The 17,330-nt window shown below is 46.8% G+C and overlaps 8 non-coding genes across 8 annotated transcripts; all 8 read right to left on the bottom strand.

The window, feature by feature from the left end:
• Positions 1–3,270: 3,270 nt before the first annotated feature.
• Trnak-cuu lies at positions 3,271–3,343 on the bottom strand. The gene has a single exon. It is a non-coding gene; the product is annotated as a tRNA-Lys (tRNA).
• Positions 3,344–3,632: 289 nt separating this feature from the next.
• On the bottom strand, positions 3,633–3,706 carry Trnai-aau. The gene has a single exon. It is a non-coding gene; the product is annotated as a tRNA-Ile (tRNA).
• A 9,898-nt stretch (positions 3,707–13,604) lies between these two features.
• Trnai-aau lies at positions 13,605–13,678 on the bottom strand. The gene has a single exon. It is a non-coding gene; the product is annotated as a tRNA-Ile (tRNA).
• Positions 13,679–14,567: 889 nt separating this feature from the next.
• Trnai-aau lies at positions 14,568–14,641 on the bottom strand. Its single transcript has one exon. It is a non-coding gene; the product is annotated as a tRNA-Ile (tRNA).
• Positions 14,642–14,709: 68 nt separating this feature from the next.
• On the bottom strand, positions 14,710–14,791 carry Trnal-uag. The gene has a single exon. It is a non-coding gene; the product is annotated as a tRNA-Leu (tRNA).
• Positions 14,792–14,981: 190 nt separating this feature from the next.
• Trnas-uga lies at positions 14,982–15,063 on the bottom strand. The gene has a single exon. It is a non-coding gene; the product is annotated as a tRNA-Ser (tRNA).
• A 1,033-nt stretch (positions 15,064–16,096) lies between these two features.
• On the bottom strand, positions 16,097–16,170 carry Trnai-aau. The gene has a single exon. It is a non-coding gene; the product is annotated as a tRNA-Ile (tRNA).
• Positions 16,171–17,020: 850 nt separating this feature from the next.
• Trnak-cuu lies at positions 17,021–17,093 on the bottom strand. The gene has a single exon. It is a non-coding gene; the product is annotated as a tRNA-Lys (tRNA).
• Positions 17,094–17,330: the final 237 nt, after the last annotated feature.

The raw sequence follows: 17,330 nt of genomic DNA, 5'->3' as shown, positions 1-17,330 counted from the left end.
CCGCTGCACAGCCTTTTGAAAAAGAATTCCGTATGGTGCTGGACAGAAGCCCAAGAGTCTGCAAAAGCTGAGTTAGTTGGCCGTTCGGTGTCGTCCCCTGTACTGGCACACTTCGACCAAAACATCGATGTAGTTATACAAACAGACGCAAGTCTGGTGGGCCTTGGGGCCGTTTTAATGCAAGATGCTGGAGATGGACCACGTCCAGTCGCGTTTATCAGCCGGAAACTTACCGATGCGGAAAGTAAGTATCATGCTAATGAGCTAGAATGTTTAGCAATTGTTTGGGCATTAAAAAAATTACGTTCGTATGTGTATGGTAGACGATTTTCTGTCTGTACAGATAGCTCAGCTGTTCGCTGGCTATGGTCTAAGAAAGAGGTTACTGGCAAATTCGCCAGATGGATTTTGGCTCTTCAAGAGTACGATTTTGAAATTCGCCACATTAAAGGAGTAAATAATTTGGTGGCTGATGCCCTATCGCGTAACCCTGATGAATCCTGTATTGGAACCAGTGGCTCCGCGATCGGTCATGTAGTTTGTGTACTTGACAGTAGATGGCCTGTGGGCATGAATAATACAGAATTGGCATTCCAACAAAAACTGGATAGCCAATTGCGTCCTATTATAACCTGTCTTAATTCAAAAGTACCGGGTAAAATTGCAGAACAGTTTAAAATTCATGGAAAAATTTTGTATAGGAGAAATCCCTCCCAGGGGCGTAAATTTTTGCTTTGTGTTCCGTCAATTTTAAGGAGAAAGATAATAGAGTTTTCGCATGATGACCCCTCCTCTAGCCATATGGGAATAGACAAAACAATTGCAAGAGTGTCTGAACGTTATTGGTGGCCGAAGTTTCGGTCAAGCGTCCGTAAATATGTTATGTCTTGTAATTATTGTCAATTTCATAAATGTATCCCCGGATTACCCGCTGGTCAACTCCAACCCATTCCACCGCCAGATCGTCCATTTCACACCGTCGGTATGGATCATCTCGGGCCATTTAAGTCAACGTCGGAAGGTAAGAAGCATATTATAGTGGCTATCGATTATTTAACGAAATATGTAGAAGCAGCGGCAGTGGCCGACACGTCGACAGCATTGGTTGTAGACTTTGTGAGAGACCAAATCAACTTTCGCCATGGTGGAACGACTCGGATAATCAGTGATCAAGGCACTGCCTTTTCCTCTCATCTGATGGAAAAGAAAGTCAGCGAATGGAAGACCCAGCACGTTTTTGCAACCGCAGAGCATCCACAAACATCTGGACTTGTTGAGCGAGTCAACAGAACGATGACGCTCGCATTAGCTGCCTACGTTAACACGGACCATGACGACTGGGATCGCCATTTGCCAGCAGCAATCTTCGCCATCAATACGGCAAGGCAAAGTACAACCAAGATATCACCGTTCCAACTGGTGTATGGCCGCCTGCCCTTCACTGCCCTAGAGAACGAGTTTCCGTGGCCAAAAGAACGACCAGAATCTTTCAACGTCTTCCTGTCTCGAGTTGAGGAGCTTAGAGACGCGGCCCGAATGAACATAGTAAAAAAAACGGGAGAAAGTGAAGCGCCTGGTGGATCTTCGACGCAGAGTAGTGAAGGATCTCTTCCCAGGAGAGTTGGTGCTTGTTCGTAGGAAGTTGAAGAAGAAAAACAAAACTAAGAAGCTGTTACCAAAGTACGTTGGTCCTTTTCAAGTCGTTAAAAAGGTGTGCCCTACTACATATCTGGTTGAAGACCTGCCTGCACGGCAAAAAAAGAAGAGGTTTCGTCGTTTTAACGCTCACGTCGTCCAAATCCGCAAGTTCCATCCGAGAGAGGATCCTGAGTGGGACGATTGGCCAGACGAGCCGGACGATCAAGATGAAAGCTTGGTCCAGCAAGCGGATGAGGAAGATAATGTGGTGGCACCATCACTCGCCATTTCACCAATCGATCCGCCGAATGAAGTCGTGGCTCCTCCCCCTCCAACGAAAACGAGAGCTGGAAGGACAATAGTACCCCCTAGTTGGTTGAAAAATTTTGTAAAATAACCCTGAAGCATTTCGTATTTGTTTTCTTGGCTTTGCCATAATTTTTTTGTTTTTTTTTTTTTTTTTTTTTTTGTTAGCTTAATAGCTTTTGCCCGTCTATTCCCACCCCCATCCATCTCCATAAGTTTAGTTTTTTTTTGTATTTATTTATTTATTATTTTTTTTTTTGGGTGAGATAGAAGTAGGGGAATGGAAAGGTTAGAATTAAGGTCCCCAATCTCGTATTGACTATTTATTTGTTTGTTTCGATTTGACAAATTGCGTGTGTGTCTCTTGTAAATAGTTTTGTTGTCCTATTTGAATATTTGTGTCAAATCGAGTCAGGAAGGGCCGAATGTTGCAGACGGCCCCGTCTGTCTCCTTACTCCACCTATGAGTCCCTTTCTGTATTGTTTGGGTGCCCTGAGGGCCCTTGTGATTGTCCCTTGTGACCGTCAGTTGGCGTGACTGGCACGTAAGCCGGCCGGCGCACGAGTAGGACAGTTAGACCTGGCGTAGCAGTCGAGACAAGTGTGTCTCCGTAAGTCTTACTGTCGTAAGCAAGTTTAAGAGAGAGCTTTGGCCAATACCTGGCTCCTTCGCGTGCATTGTGTTTCTTGTGTTTAATATATTCGTGTAAGCACCCTAATTTATTTGTCGTGTACTTATTTATTCGTGTAATTTAACCAATCTGATTAGTCGAATCCGCTCGTCGGCTGAGCAGATTGCAACACCTGGAAATTCATAATGTGCATCGTTCCATACAACGACCACATGCCTTTCACGAAGGAGCAATGAAAAAATAACAAAAGTGTCCCAGTTAAGAAAAATGTCGGCTTTTCCTTAATAACAAATTAAGCTCGAAACGGTATGCTCTTGAAAGCTATTAACAACCAAAAGCGATAAAAAAAACGTCGAAACGAGAAGTGATCTTCACTGAATTTACCATTTCCTTGTACCCACATTCGTTTGCTTACATATATTTTCCCCAAGCACCTCATCAAAAGTGAAGTGGTTAGAACAAATAATCTCATCCTTATTCCAGCTTGTCATACGACAGTTAGACCTAAGCATTAGGATTGACGTGAAAAACTCTTTATTGGTTGTTTTTGGTTTCTTATTTCGATCAAGAACCCTTATTCAGCATGGCTACAGGAGTTGAAGACAGAACGGTTACGAAGAACGTACCATAGAAGTTGTTGGTACTCATCACATAAAGCCACGTGATTCTCGGAAAAATAAGTGATAGTTTTATACGCCCAACGTGGGGCTCGAACCCACGACCCTGAGATTAAGAGTCTCATGCTCTACCGACTGAGCTAGCCAGGCCAACAACAAATGTTAATGCTAACATTGTGACATGAAACATGACACATGACACCATTTCTGCTAAGTTTTAGCCCAGGAGGATGGATAGCCCAACCACAAACGACCATACATTATGAGGCAGCACAGTAATTTAGAAAAACACTTTTCATATATTGCGTTGATTATCTACCGCAGTTTTTCTGTAGTTTCTTTCAAAGCAATGTCACTCTAATAACGTCAGTACTCCAGAAGTTAAGAAACGTGCGAAAATTTTGTTTAATTGATGAGAATGTATGGAAACATTGTACATTGGCCCGTAAGAGGATCGAAATCGTGACCTCCGCGTTATTAGCACGGCGCTCTAACCAACTGAGCTAACAGGCCATGCTGTAGCTACAAACGCACAAAATATAATTGGGTGGATTCGCATGAAGAACCAAAATAAAATTATATGACAGTGAAGGGAACCCTTGCCTCCGAAGAGACTGGTGCCTAAAACCAGCGCCATAGACCACTCGGCCACACTATCCGTATAACATATTTATCGTGAACATGAGTTTGATTATTGTTTCACAGTTTAAACGGTTATCATACAACAACATTGCTGGGAAAAAAACGAGTTTGGATTTTGGACTGTATTTAGCTTATTTTAATTTTCCATAAGTACCTCATAATAATTGAACTAGTTGATAAGGAAATTTGCACACGATTTGGCGATTCGCAGACAGCAGGATTTGAACCTGCGCTCCAAGATGGAAACATATTGTCACGTGGTCAATGACCACGTTATGTGATCCGGTATGCAATGCTACCGGACGTGTGACGTCAGTGTTTCCCCCCCATATATAGTCCCCCGTTGTCGTGTATCAAGCCCCCAGTCTTAGTCTTGTGAACCGTCAATACAACTTACTGTTACATGGTGGAGATGCAGAACCTCTGGTAAGTCTCTTTTTTTGGTTGTGTTTCTGTTCGATTCTGTGCTGCGGAGGCGGTGGCTGTCAGGGACCCCTGAGAGTCGACGACCCAACTGGTCTTAGCACCTTAAATTGTTGGGGTACGGGGTCACGGCTCCGACCGTAGGGCAATCGGGGGAAGCATAACGAAGGAGAGACGCCGGGGGGAAAACGGTGGAAAGGGCTAAGGCGGGGCAGACGGGTACATTGAGGGAACGTGGATAGCGGAAACCGTGAGCCGAAGTGGTCGGCAAGAATCGGGGCAGTGAACCGTGAGCCGAAGAATTCGGCAAGAAGCGGAGAAGTAACCGTGAGCCGAAGTATTCGGCAAGAATCGGGGCAGTGAACCGTGAGCCGAAGAGTTCGGCAAGAAGCGGAGAAGTGACCGTGAGCCGAAGTGTTCGGCAAGAATCGGGGAAGTGAACCGTGAGCCGAAGAGTTCGGCAAGAAGCGGAGAAGTAACCGTGAGCCGAAGTGTTCGGCAAGAATCGGGGAAGTAAACCGTGAGCCGAAGTTTACGGCAAGAATCGGGGAAGTGAGCCGTGAGCCGAAGAGTTCGGCAAGAAGCGGAGAAGTAACCGTGAGCCGAAGTTTACGGCAAGAATCGGGGAAGTGAACCGTGAGCCGAAGAGTTCGGCAAGAAGCGGAGAAGTAACCGTGAGCCGAAGTGTTCGGCAAGAATCGGGGAAGTAAACCGTGAGCCGAAGTTTACGGCAAGAAGCGGGGAAGTGAACCGGGAGCCGAAAAGTTCGGCAAGAAACAAGCGGTGCGAGGATTGCGGGAAGTAGATGATAGGAGAGGAGGACGTAAGGAGCGGGGAGAGAATCCGAGACGCTCGGGGACGGTTCGTGGCACGGGGTAGTTGGGGGATACCCGAGATCGGGAGTGCATCCCAGGGGCGGGCGAGGACGCGCAGTCGACCGCTGAGGGAAAGCGGAACGGAAGAGCGAGGAGAAATAGAGGAAGGGGCTAACGAACCCCAACAGGGGCAGCGACCGGCATCCGTTCGGCAGGAGTATCATCTCACATTCAGTGAGGAGGAAACTGAGCGGTGGGAGGACGCCGAAGAGGAAGAAGGATCGGGAGAACACGAAGAAGAGCAGCCAGAGTGGGATTTCACGGATTTGAGAAGAAGATCATCGAATATCAGTAGCTACATCCGGGGATTCAGAGCAGCTCAACAGCAAGTGGGCGCAAGGCACGCGATGGCCGCACAGATAAAATTCCAATCCCCACCCACCTTCGGGGGGAAGGACGGGGAAGACGTCGTGCAGTGGATGCATCGATACGAAAGAATCGGGAGATATAATCGATGGGGAGATGAAGAACTTCGTGACCACGTGGAGCTGTCGCTGTCCGGGGCAGCGCAGAAGTGGTACTCATACAAAGAGGCCGCGGGACAACTAGCAGCCGAATGGGAGGATGTTGCAGGACCGCCAATTGTACCCGGAGTTAAAACACAGCTGTTGGAGCAATTCAAGCCAGTCAATCAGAATCGATTCAATGAAGCGAATCTGAGAGAACGCAAACAAGGAATCGAGGAATCCACGATCGAGTATTTTTACGACATCCTGGATTTATGCCGCAGAGTAGACCCGAATATGACCGAAGCTACGAAATTGGCGCACCTATGGAGAGGACTCAAGCCAAGTTTACTAGAGAAGCTCTGGAGTTTGAAACCCAACTCGTGTGACGAATTCCTTCAAGAAATTAAGCGGTATCAGGAAATGACGTCCCGAGCAAGACACGAGGAATGGGCGATGGGCGTGGTCGGAAAACAAACACCAACGACGGGAGATGAGAGAATGGATCGAATGGAAAAATTGCTAGAGGGACTAATGGGAGCCGTGGCATCAAGGAACGCATCAGGGGCAGCCGCACAGCAAGGAGAAAGAGCGGAGAGTCAACAGTATCGGTCGGATAACCGATCGATACTGAAATGGACTTCGGATGGGAAACCTATCTGCAGCAGATGTAAGACGGAGGGGCACATCGGGAGAGAGTGTCCAACAAGAGAAAACGGTCAGGGAGGCCTGAGGGGTCGGACGCAGGACGGAAAGGTCGTGTGCTACGGGTGTGAAGGGATAGGACACATACGTCGCGACTGCCCGAGCTCCCAGCGAGGAGGGGGGCACCACAACAAAAACAGCATCAGCAGGTGCGATTCGCTGGAGAGGGTAAGCAAGTAATTGGTCTAGTAGGGACAGAGCATGGAGACCCGGAGGTGCTAGCATGGCCAATTCTGAAGATCGACATCCAGAGGATGGTAGTACTGGATGTGTTGTGCTGGGGAAAACGGGTGGCTGCCGTGATAGACACAGGGGCGGTAGTGTCCGTGTGTTCGCCCAAATTAGTGAGGGAACTAGGGATAACAGTGACACCATGGCGCGCAAATCGTCTAGTATCAGTTGACGGCAAGGAGATTCAACCGGGAGGAGCCGCAAGGCTGTTAGTATCGGATGGGAAGATGACCGTCGAGGGGGAGGCTTTGGTTCTGGACGGCGACATCGACTTACTTCTGGGGAAGGACATGTTGGAGAAACTTGGAACGCGGATGAAGATTGGGGCGCTACCGGAGATCTTCATTGGAGACATTGCCCTCGGAGCACTGGGGGAGGAGATGATGGAGGAAGCACCGAAACTAGTAGTCCAGAAAGGATGCTGGGTCCCACCCCGATCGATGAAAGTGGTCGCAACTCAACCACTAGATTTGAAAGGGTTTGGCGAAAGTGCACTGGTGGAACCATCCCAAGCATTGCAGAGGACGAAAAGGGTGTCGACGGGAAAGGTCCTGGTTAGCGGCATGGGAACAATCGGACAGATGGCGATAACCAACTTATCGGATCACCAACAATGGATCGAAGAGGGGACGGTGTTAGGAATAATCGAGCCAGTGACCGAAATCAAGGAGGGAGACTCGCCAGTAGCCGTCGCGACAGCAGGGGCAGAGAAGAAAGCGTTTCGGGAGCACGAATTTGAAAGCAGGATTGGAGAAGGGGTAACGCCGACAGACAGAGAAAAGATCCGAGAAGTGTTAGTGGAATATGGCGACTGCTTTTCGTGGCCCGGAGACCAACTAGGACTGTGTACGGCAGCAGAGCATACAATAGATACCGGGGAAGCAAAACCAATTCGACAATCACCCCATGCGCGGGCATGGAAGGAGAGAATCATTATAGAAGCTCAGTGCAAGGAAATGGAGAAAGCAGGAGTTATCGAACCCTCGGTCAGCCCATGGGGAGCGGCAGTGGTCCTGGTCAGAAAGAAGGACGGGACGTGGAGATTTTGTGTTGATTACCGGCGCCTAAATGCAGTGACGATAAGTGATGTGTATCCGCTGCCGAGGATAGAGGAGACTCTGGCACGATTGGAGGGTGCGGCGTTCTTTTCAATCATGGATTTGCAGTCAGGATACTGGCAAGTGCCCATTAAGGAAGGTGACCGTCCGAAAACGGCGTTCGTCACAGCGGATGGGCTATACCAATTTAAGGTGATGGCAATGGGGCTGTGTTCAGCACCCGGAACTTTTCAAAGAATGATGGACGTGGTATTAAGTGGTCTCAGATGGACAACGTGTCTAGTTTATCTGGACGATATTGTAGTGTACTCTCGGTCGTTGGACGAACACGTGCAAGGACTGCGCGGGGTACTGGGACGTCTGAGAGGGGCAAATCTAAAAGTGAAGTTGGAAAAATGTACGTTCGCCCAGCCACAACTACGGGCGTTGGGACATATCGTGGATAAAAATGGGGTGTTACCGGATCCAAAGCAAGTGCAGGCAGTGAGAGACTTCCCGCACCCTCCGGTGGATGGTTCCAGAGCGGCAAAAGTGAAGAACATAAGGGCGTTCCTAGGCATGTGTTCGTACTATAGAAGATTTATCGACGGATTCGCGAAAATCGCCAGACCGCTACACGATCTTGTGGGCGAAAAAAAAACATTTACCTGGGGAGTGGAGGCCATGGACAGCTTCGAGGCTCTAAAGAACGCGCTAATGGGAGCTGCGCAGTTGGCGTACCCGGATAACACAAAACCCTTCGAAATCCATCCCGACGCTTGCGAATACGGGATCGGGGCGGCCTTAGTACAGAAGGGGGAGACAGGGGAGAGGCCAGTTGCCTTTGCCAGCAGGCTATTATCCCGAACAGAGCGGAATTATTCCATTACGGAGAAGGAGTGCTTAGCCCTGGTTTGGGCGGTGAAGAAATTCCACAGCTACATCTGGGGGACAAAGGTGAAAGTGGTGACGGACCACCACGCCCTTTGTTGGTTAACAACAAAGAAAGATTTGGCGGGCAGATTGGCACGGTGGGCATTGTCCATACAGAACTATCAGCCCGAAATTGTGTATAAAAGTGGGCGGCTCCATGAGGACGCTGATGCACTATCTCGGTATCCGATGGATGGGATAGAAGACAATGACGACGAAGAGGACCTGCTACCGGTATACACGACAGCATGGGAGGAGGAGCGTCGTTGGACGAGAGAAATGCAAGGGGCAGTCCCGGGATGGGTGGAGGTACGCAGGCAACTGGAAAGGAGTACAGCCGTGGCCTACAAAAATTTCGTGCTGATTGATGGACTACTGCATCGCCGAACCTTGGGTAAACAAGGAATGAGGTTGCGTCTATGCGTACCCCCGGATCAACGGTTGGAGATTTTAGACGCGTACCATGGCGATCGTTGGGCTGCGCACTTAGGAGTGAAGAGGACGCTAGGGCGGATAGAGGAAAGATACTACTGGCCACGCTTACGACAGCAGGTACTAAACTACGTGCGGGCATGTCCGCAGTGTCAGGCAAGAAAAAGTCCGCCAGTAGAACCTCAGGGACACATGGAAATCATCCGCGTGGAGAGACCTTTCGAAAAAGTTGGGATGGACATATTGGGGCCTTTTCCCGTGTCGGTGGGGAGCAAGAAGAATATCATCGTTGCGGTGGATTATCTCACCAAGTGGGCAGAGACGAGGGCTGTTCCAACTGCGACGGCCCGGGACGCAGCTGAGTTCTTCGTCGAGGAGATTGTCTTACGGCATGGGGCGCCGGAGGGTGTGGTTACCGACTGTGGAAAGTGTTTCGTCGCGGAGTTCACGAAGGAAGTCATGCGTCTAATGGAGGTGGACCATAGAACGACAACTCCTTATCATCCCCAGGCCAACGGCCTGGTAGAAAGACTAAACCACACGCTGGGGGACATGCTATCGATGTATATAAACAGCACACACACTAACTGGGATGACATTCTGCCCTATATTACATTCGCGTACAACTCTAGTGTTCAGGAATCGACCGGAAAGACACCTTTTTACCTTCTCTACGGCAGAGAAGCGCGGTTGCCGGCGGATGTAGTGATGGGAGTACGCGCGACGCCTCTTGCAGAGGATCCTGATGCACTGGCCCGGAATTTGGAAGCCGCGAGAAAGATGGTGAAAGAACGATTGGTACAGGTACAAGAACGACAGAAGCGGTACTATGACGCGACTCGAAGAGCTACACCGCAATTCAGCCCAGGGGAAGAAGTACTGGTGTACAAGCCGTTCCGGAAGGTGGGGAGAGCCGAAAAGTTACTTCACCGGTGGCTGGGACCATTCGTGGTGGTACACCAGGCGTCGGCATTAAATTACGAAGTAAAGAGACCAAGTGGTCGACAGACAGAACTGGTGCACGTGGTGAAAATGAAAAAATTCGTCAGAGGGGCCGAATGGACAGTGGTAGACAAAGAAAGTACGGGAGCAGAACCGAGAAGAATAAAGCCGCAATGCAGCAACCTAATTGCCGGGGGAAAGGACATCCGTGACCGAGAGGCCGAAACTAGAGAGACTACACCCCGGGACGAGGAGGTGCAAGAAGCCCGAAATGAAAGGATTGACGATCAGGTGCGGCGATCGACACGAGCCCGGATGCCACCGGTACGATACGGACAAAGGCCGCAGGAGGCAGTGGGGGCTCTTCTCCTTCTGCTAGGACTACTGGGACCGCTGATGGGGGTACAACCCAGTCAAGGACATTCCCAAGAGGCTTTTGTGAGGGATGGAGTAATATTCCAATTACAAGGGGAGGTCTTCTTTAGTGACTCGGAGTGGGTAGTAGTAACCGATGTCTCGTTCAGTCCCATAGAAAACGCCCTGAACAAACTGCACCTTTGGTTCACAGACTCGGCCAAGAAGAAAGAATCGCAGGCGGAGGAAACAAGATGGAGTGCACGGTTACGGGCGCAGATGGTGGAAAGGGCGACGGACGGGTTGGAGCTATTGGGACTTGTACGTGAACGGTACGACACGCTGCGGGAGGCGGTGGTAGGAGGGCCCAGGAGGGCCAAGAGAGGTATTATCGACGTCGGCGGTACCGCACTGCACTGGCTGTTTGGGGTGGCGACAAGTCAAGATCTAGAAGGACTTAATGGACAGCTGCAGGCCTTGGGAGGAGAAACGTCGGGGATAGTGAGTGCGGTGGCTCATCAAGCAACGTTAGTGAATGAGACATTACGAGAACTCGGGGAACATGTACTGGCCATGCAGCAGCTGGACAGAGCGCACCAATCACTGGAGAAGGAATTCAACAAATGGAGACAGAATGTGGTGAGTGCCGTGAACGCCCTAGAAAGTCAAGTGATTATGACGGCGAGGATGGACGAAGCCTTTCGAGCTGCTCAGAGAGTTCTAGACTGGGCCAGCATGACATTGGAGGACATCGGCATTGGTCTCGCCCTGTTGGCAACCGGCAACTTACCCCCGGAACTTTTCCCACCTACTCAACTGCGATCGGTTCTTAAAGAAATTCGAGCTTCTTTGGCGAGGGGTTGGGCACTGACACCTGCTTTGCAGAATGGTGACCTGTGGAGGGCATACCAGGAAGCCCGGGTCGTCGTAGCGGCCACAACAAACGGGCTTCGGCTATTCATTCATCTGCCAATAATTGAGATTACTAAGACATTTGAGTTATATCGAACATTTGTGTTGCCAGTGTTTAGTGCTGCAGGTAACGTGGGTCTTCATTACGCACCCATTCCCGCATTTCTGGCGGTAGGGCGGGATCGGCAAACATTTATTGAACTGACGGAAGCCGAGGTACGCTCTTGCCAGGGAAAGGCGAGTTCGGTATGTCCGCCCAGTAAAGCTATCTACCGAAAAAATTTTAAGAAGACTTGTGTGATGGCGCTGTTCCTGCAGGACACTGACAAAAAGAAAACGGAGTGCGATCATGTTGTAGTAGAATGGAGAGGACCTGAAGCCATTTACCTGGGCCACCGGAGATGGGCAGTATCAATGAATAATCCACGCTCTCTGGTAATGGAGTGTCCCCAACAGACAGATTCGAGGGATTCTTCGAGAGCAGAGCTGCCGTTGGTCGGTATTGTCGAAATCCCGCACGGTTGCTCCATTCAAACTGATGAGTGGATTTTGCAGGCCAGTAGGCAACACTCGTTATCATCCACTAGGAAGGGGAACGACTTTGTGCCACGTCTGAAAGGGGTGAACTGGGCTGTAGCTACAGATGCCCACCAACAAGGAAGCATGACGAGCGGGAAATCTACGAACTCATCGCTGCAGGCTTCATTAGAAGCGTCCTTGAAACGGATCGGCGGCAGTCTGACGAACGCAGCTAGTTTTGGTAAAACTATCCGTGCTTTGGAAGTAGACGATTCGGAAAGGGGAAAACGAGCGGCGGAACATCATACATATCCATTCGAGCTATGGGGTGTGGGAGCAGCGTTGTTTATGGCCAGTGTGGCTGTGTGCAGCATCCAGTGGTGCCGAGGGAGAAAAGGAGACGTTAATATGGCCGACCTTCGGGAACGCCTACGAGTGGTGGAGGAGTTCGTCGAGGAAGAAGCTAAGAAGCGACGTGCGCGGCGGTGGAGTACCATGCATTGCCTTACGGAAATAGACAACCGTATGGCAGCGCATGAAGAGACTTGCTTGAAGACGCTGCGCGAGCTGGAGTCGTCCATTGAGCATCTGGCATAGGGATGATGTTTTTTTTTTGGGGGTGTCATGTGGACGGTATCATGTAGCAATGTTCCCGGTTTTCTTTCGGTCTATATTTTTTTGTGTTGTTTGTTTTAGTAATGCATTCGGGGACGAATGCAGCTAGAGGGGGGGATGTCACGTGGTCAATGACCACGTTATGTGATCCGGTATGCAATGCTACCGGACGTGTGACGTCAGTGTTTCCCCCCCATATATAGTCCCCCGTTGTCGTGTATCAAGCCCCCAGTCTTAGTCTTGTGAACCGTCAATACAACTTACTGTTACAATATTTCAAGTCTGTCGCCTTAACCACTCGGCCATGTCTGCTTGTTTTATTCCAATCAATGAAATTCCGCTGTGAAATTTACCAATAAAAAGCTCCATTAGAAAAAAATATAAACTTTTATTGCCAGTTGAAATTCATTTCTACTGTTATAATGGAAAATAAATAGAAAATAAAATAAACAATTAATTTGATCCTTGGATGCAGATCGTATAAAGGGAAGAGAAAGACAAATATGACAATGTTGATCTCATCACAATAATTTTGAAAAGACAAAAGCAATAGACACTGAGGTAAGTAAATACAAGTTTAAAAAATCTATACATATTAAGATAGAGGAATACAAATTAACAAAAATTTATTAAAATTTAAAATAAAATCGACGATTAAATGTAAGAGGGAAATGGAGGATCCATCTGGAAGGACAACTGGTTTCCATGAACTCTCTACTTGTATTCGACGTGAGATACGTTGGGGATTCCTCGCCTTCCAGGTGGTGAACATGTAGCCAGTAGGAAGAGTAAATGTGGGCTGGAGATTACCTATCTCCGGCCCAAAATGGTCATACATCAAATCTTCTTTGGACGACCCACAGCCCGTCTGACACATGGTTCCTTCAAACCAGCTCCAAACGATGAGGCATTCAGGACACTGAAACATCAAAATGCTCGTCGGTTTCGGGATGTCGATGGCATATAGGACACGTGGCATCGTTGAATAGATCCAACCGATAGCAGCTGGTGATGGTAGGAAGAAATCGCTAGTTGAACATGGACATGATCTTTCTGATGTTATTTGGCAGGGCTGCAGTCTCCTTCCAGATACATGGTCAATCCATATAACGCCTCGGGATCTCCCATAGCGGTAACCTCTAGGATTCCCTGGTTATATGTTTTTCTGTGTACCATGGTATTCCCAAGCCCCAGTATGGAAGAAGCAAATAGTTTCTCGATTTCATGCCCTGGTTGCTGAAGGAACTTGGACCTCTTCCTGACTGCTATGGCAACCGTGATTTCTTTCATAAGGTTTTCATCTCCAAAATATTTCCAAAATGTAAATTTTTGAAAGCACCACCACTGACCCGTAAGAGGATCGAACTCATGACCTCCGCGTTATTAGCACGACGCTCTAACCAACTGAGCTAACAGGCCTACAAAATAATACACACGTACAAAAAATGACTGAGTTGATTCACCAGTAAAACCAGCCATTGTCCTCGTAAAATGAAGGAGTGTCGCCAAACAGCCAACGAGGGTTGGGGAAAGCCCCGACAAAAAAAGTCACAAACCAATCAAAAAATTCTCACAAGTAAGGGAATACAATGAATATACGAGTACTTACAAAATATCAAAAGACGGAAAGTTAACAACACAAACTAACATCACAAATAAACAGGAAAATAACCAAAGAATGTGACTTACAGTTTTCAGTAAATGACGGAAGGAAAAAAAACGTCTGCACCCATCTACAACCGCTAAACCCTGGAAATTCATAATGTGCATCGTTCCATACAACGACCACATGCCTTTCACGAAGGAGCAATGAAAAAACAACAAAAGTGTCCCAGTTAAGAAAAATGTCGGCTTTTCCTTAATAACAAATTAAGCTCGAAACGGTATGCTCTTGAAAGCTATTAACAACCAAAAGCAATAAAAAAAACGTCGAAACGAGAAGCGATCTTCACTGAATTTACAATTTACTTGTACCCACATTCGTTTGCTTACATATATTTTCCCCAAGCACCTCATCAAAAGTGAAGTGGTTAGAACAAATAATCTCATCCTTATTCCAGCTTGTCATACGACAGTTAGACAAGTTTTAGCCCAGGAGGATGGATAGCCCAACCACAAACGACCATACATTATGAGGCAGCACAGTAATTTAGAAAAACACTTTTCATATATTGCGTTGATTATCTACCGCAGTTTTTCTGTAGTTTCTTTCAAAGCAATGTCACTCTAATAACGTCAGTACTCCAGAAGTTAAGAAACGTGCGAAAGTTTTGTTTAATTGATGAGGATGTATGGAAACATTGTACATTGGCCCGTAAGAGGATCGAACTCATGACCTCCGCGTTATTAGCACGGCGCTCTATCCAACTGAGCTAACAGACCATGCTGTAGCTACAAACGCACAAAAGATAATTGGGTGGATTCGCATGAAGAACCAAAATAAAATTATATGACAGTGAAGGGATTCGAACCCTTGCCTCCGAAGAGACTGGTGCCTAAAACCAGCGCCATAGACCACTCGGCCACACTATCCGTATAACATATTTATCGTGAACATGACTTTGGTTATTGTTTCACAGTTTAAACGTTTATCATACAACAACATTGCTGGCAAAAAAACGAGTTTGGATTTTGGACTGTATTTAGCTTATTTTAATTTTCCATAAGTACCTCATAATAATTGAACTAGTTGATAAAGAAATTTGCACACGATTTAGCGATTCGCAGACAGCAGGATTTGAACCTGCGCTCCAAGATGGAAACAGATTTCAAGTCTGTCGCCTTAACCACTCGGCCATGTCTGCTTGTTTTATTCCAATCAATGAAATTCCGCTGTGAAATTTACCAATAAAAAGCTCCATTAGAAAAAAATATAAACTTCTATTGCCAGTTGAAATTCATTTCTACTGTTATAATGGAAAATAAATAGAAAATAAAATAAACAATTAATTTGATCCTTGGATGCAGATCGTATAAAGGGAAGAGAAAGACAAATATGACAATGTTGATCTCATCACAATAATTTTGAAAAGACAAAAGCAATAGACACTGAGGTAAGTAAATACAAGTTTAAAAAATCTATACATATTAAGATAGAGGAATACAAATTAACAAAAATTTATAAAAATTTAAAATAAAATCGATGATTAAATGTAAGAGGGAAATGGAGGATCCATCTGGAAGGACAACTGGTTTCAATGAACTCTCTACTTGTATTCGACGTGAGATACGTTGGGGATTCCTCGCCTTCCAGGTGGTGAACATGTAGCCAGTAGGAAGAGTAAATGTGGGCTGGAGATTACCTATCTCCGGCCCAAAATGGTCATACATCAAATCTTCTTTGGACGACCCACAGCCCGTCTGACACATGGTTCCTTCAAACCAGCTCCAAACGATGAGGCATTCAGGACACTGAAACATCAAAATGCTCGTCGGTTTCGGGATGTCGATGGCATATAGGACACGTGGCATCGTTGAATAGATCCAACCGATAGCAGCTGGTGATGGTAGGAAGAAATCGCTAGTTGAACATGGACATGATCTTTCTGATGTTATTTGGCAGGGCTGCAGTCTCCTTCCAGATACATGGTCAATCCATATAACGCCTCGGGATCTCCCATAGCGGTAACCTCTAGGATTCACTGGTTATATGTTTTTCTGTGTACCATGGTATTCCCAAGCCCCAGTATGGAAGAGGCAAATAGTTTCTCGATTTCATGCCCTGGTTGCTGAAGGAACTTGGACCTCTTCCTGACTGCTATGGCAACCGTGATTTATTTCATAAGGTTTTCATCTCCAAAATATTTCCAAAATGTAAATTTTTGAAAGCACCACCACTGGCCCGTAAGAGGATCGAACTCATGACCTCCGCGTTATTAGCACGGCGCTCTAACCAACTGAGCTAACAGGCCTACAAAATATTACACACGTACAAAAAATGACTGAGTTGATTCACCAGTAAAACCAGCCATTGTCCTCGTAAAATGAAGGAGTGTCGCCAAACAGCCAACGAGGGTTGGGGAAAGCCCCGACAAAAAAAGTCACAAACCAATCAAAAAATTCTCACAAGTAAGGGAATACAATGAATATACGAGTACTTACAAAATATCAAAAGACGGAAAGTTAACAACACAAACTAACATCACAAATAAACAGGAAAATAACCAAAGAATGTGACTTACAGTTTTCAGTAAATGACGGAAGGAAAAAAACGTCTGCACCCATCTACAACCGCTAAACCCTGGAAATTCATAATGTGCATCGTTCCATACAACGACCACATGCCTTTCACGAAGGAGCAATGAAAAAACAACAAAAGTGTCCCAGTTAAGAAAAATGTCGGCTTTTCCTTAATAACAAATTAAGCTCGAAACGGTATGCTCTTGAAAGCTATTAACAACCAAAAGCAATAAAAAAACGTCGAAACGAGAAGCGATCTTCACTGAATTTACCATTTCCTTGTACCCACATTCGTTTGCTTACATATATTTTCCCCAAGCACCTCATCAAAAGTGAAGTGGTTAGAACAAATAATCTCATCCTTATTCCAGCTTGTCATACGACAGTTAGACCTAAGCATTAGGATTGACGTGAAAAACTCTTTATTGGTTGTTTTTGGTTTCTTATTTCGATCAAGAACCCTTATTCAGCATGGCTACAGGAGTTGAATACAGAACGGTTACGAAGAACGTACCATAGAAGTTGTTGGTACTCATCACATAAAGCCACGTGATTCTCGGAAAAATAAGTGATAGTTTTATACGCCCAACGTGGGGCTCGAACCCACGACCCTGAGATTAAGAGTCTCATGCTCTACCGACTGAGCTAGCCAGGCCAAGAACAAATGTTAATGCTAACATTGTGACATGACACATGACACATGACACCATTTCTGCTAAGTTTTAGCCCAGGAGGATGGATAGCCCAACCACAAACGACCATACATTATGAGGCAGCACAGTAATTTAGAAAAACACTTTTCATATATTGCGTTGATTATCTACCGCAGTTTTTCTGTAGTTTCTTTCAAAGCAATGTCACTCTAATAACGTCAGTACTCCAGAAGTTAAGA

This window comes from Daphnia magna, linkage group LG9 (genome assembly GCF_020631705.1).
Source record: "Daphnia magna isolate NIES linkage group LG9, ASM2063170v1.1, whole genome shotgun sequence".
NCBI lineage: Eukaryota > Metazoa > Arthropoda > Branchiopoda > Diplostraca > Daphniidae > Daphnia > Daphnia magna.
The sequence above is the reverse complement of the archived record's forward strand: the minus strand, read 5'-3'. Positions and strand labels throughout refer to the sequence as shown.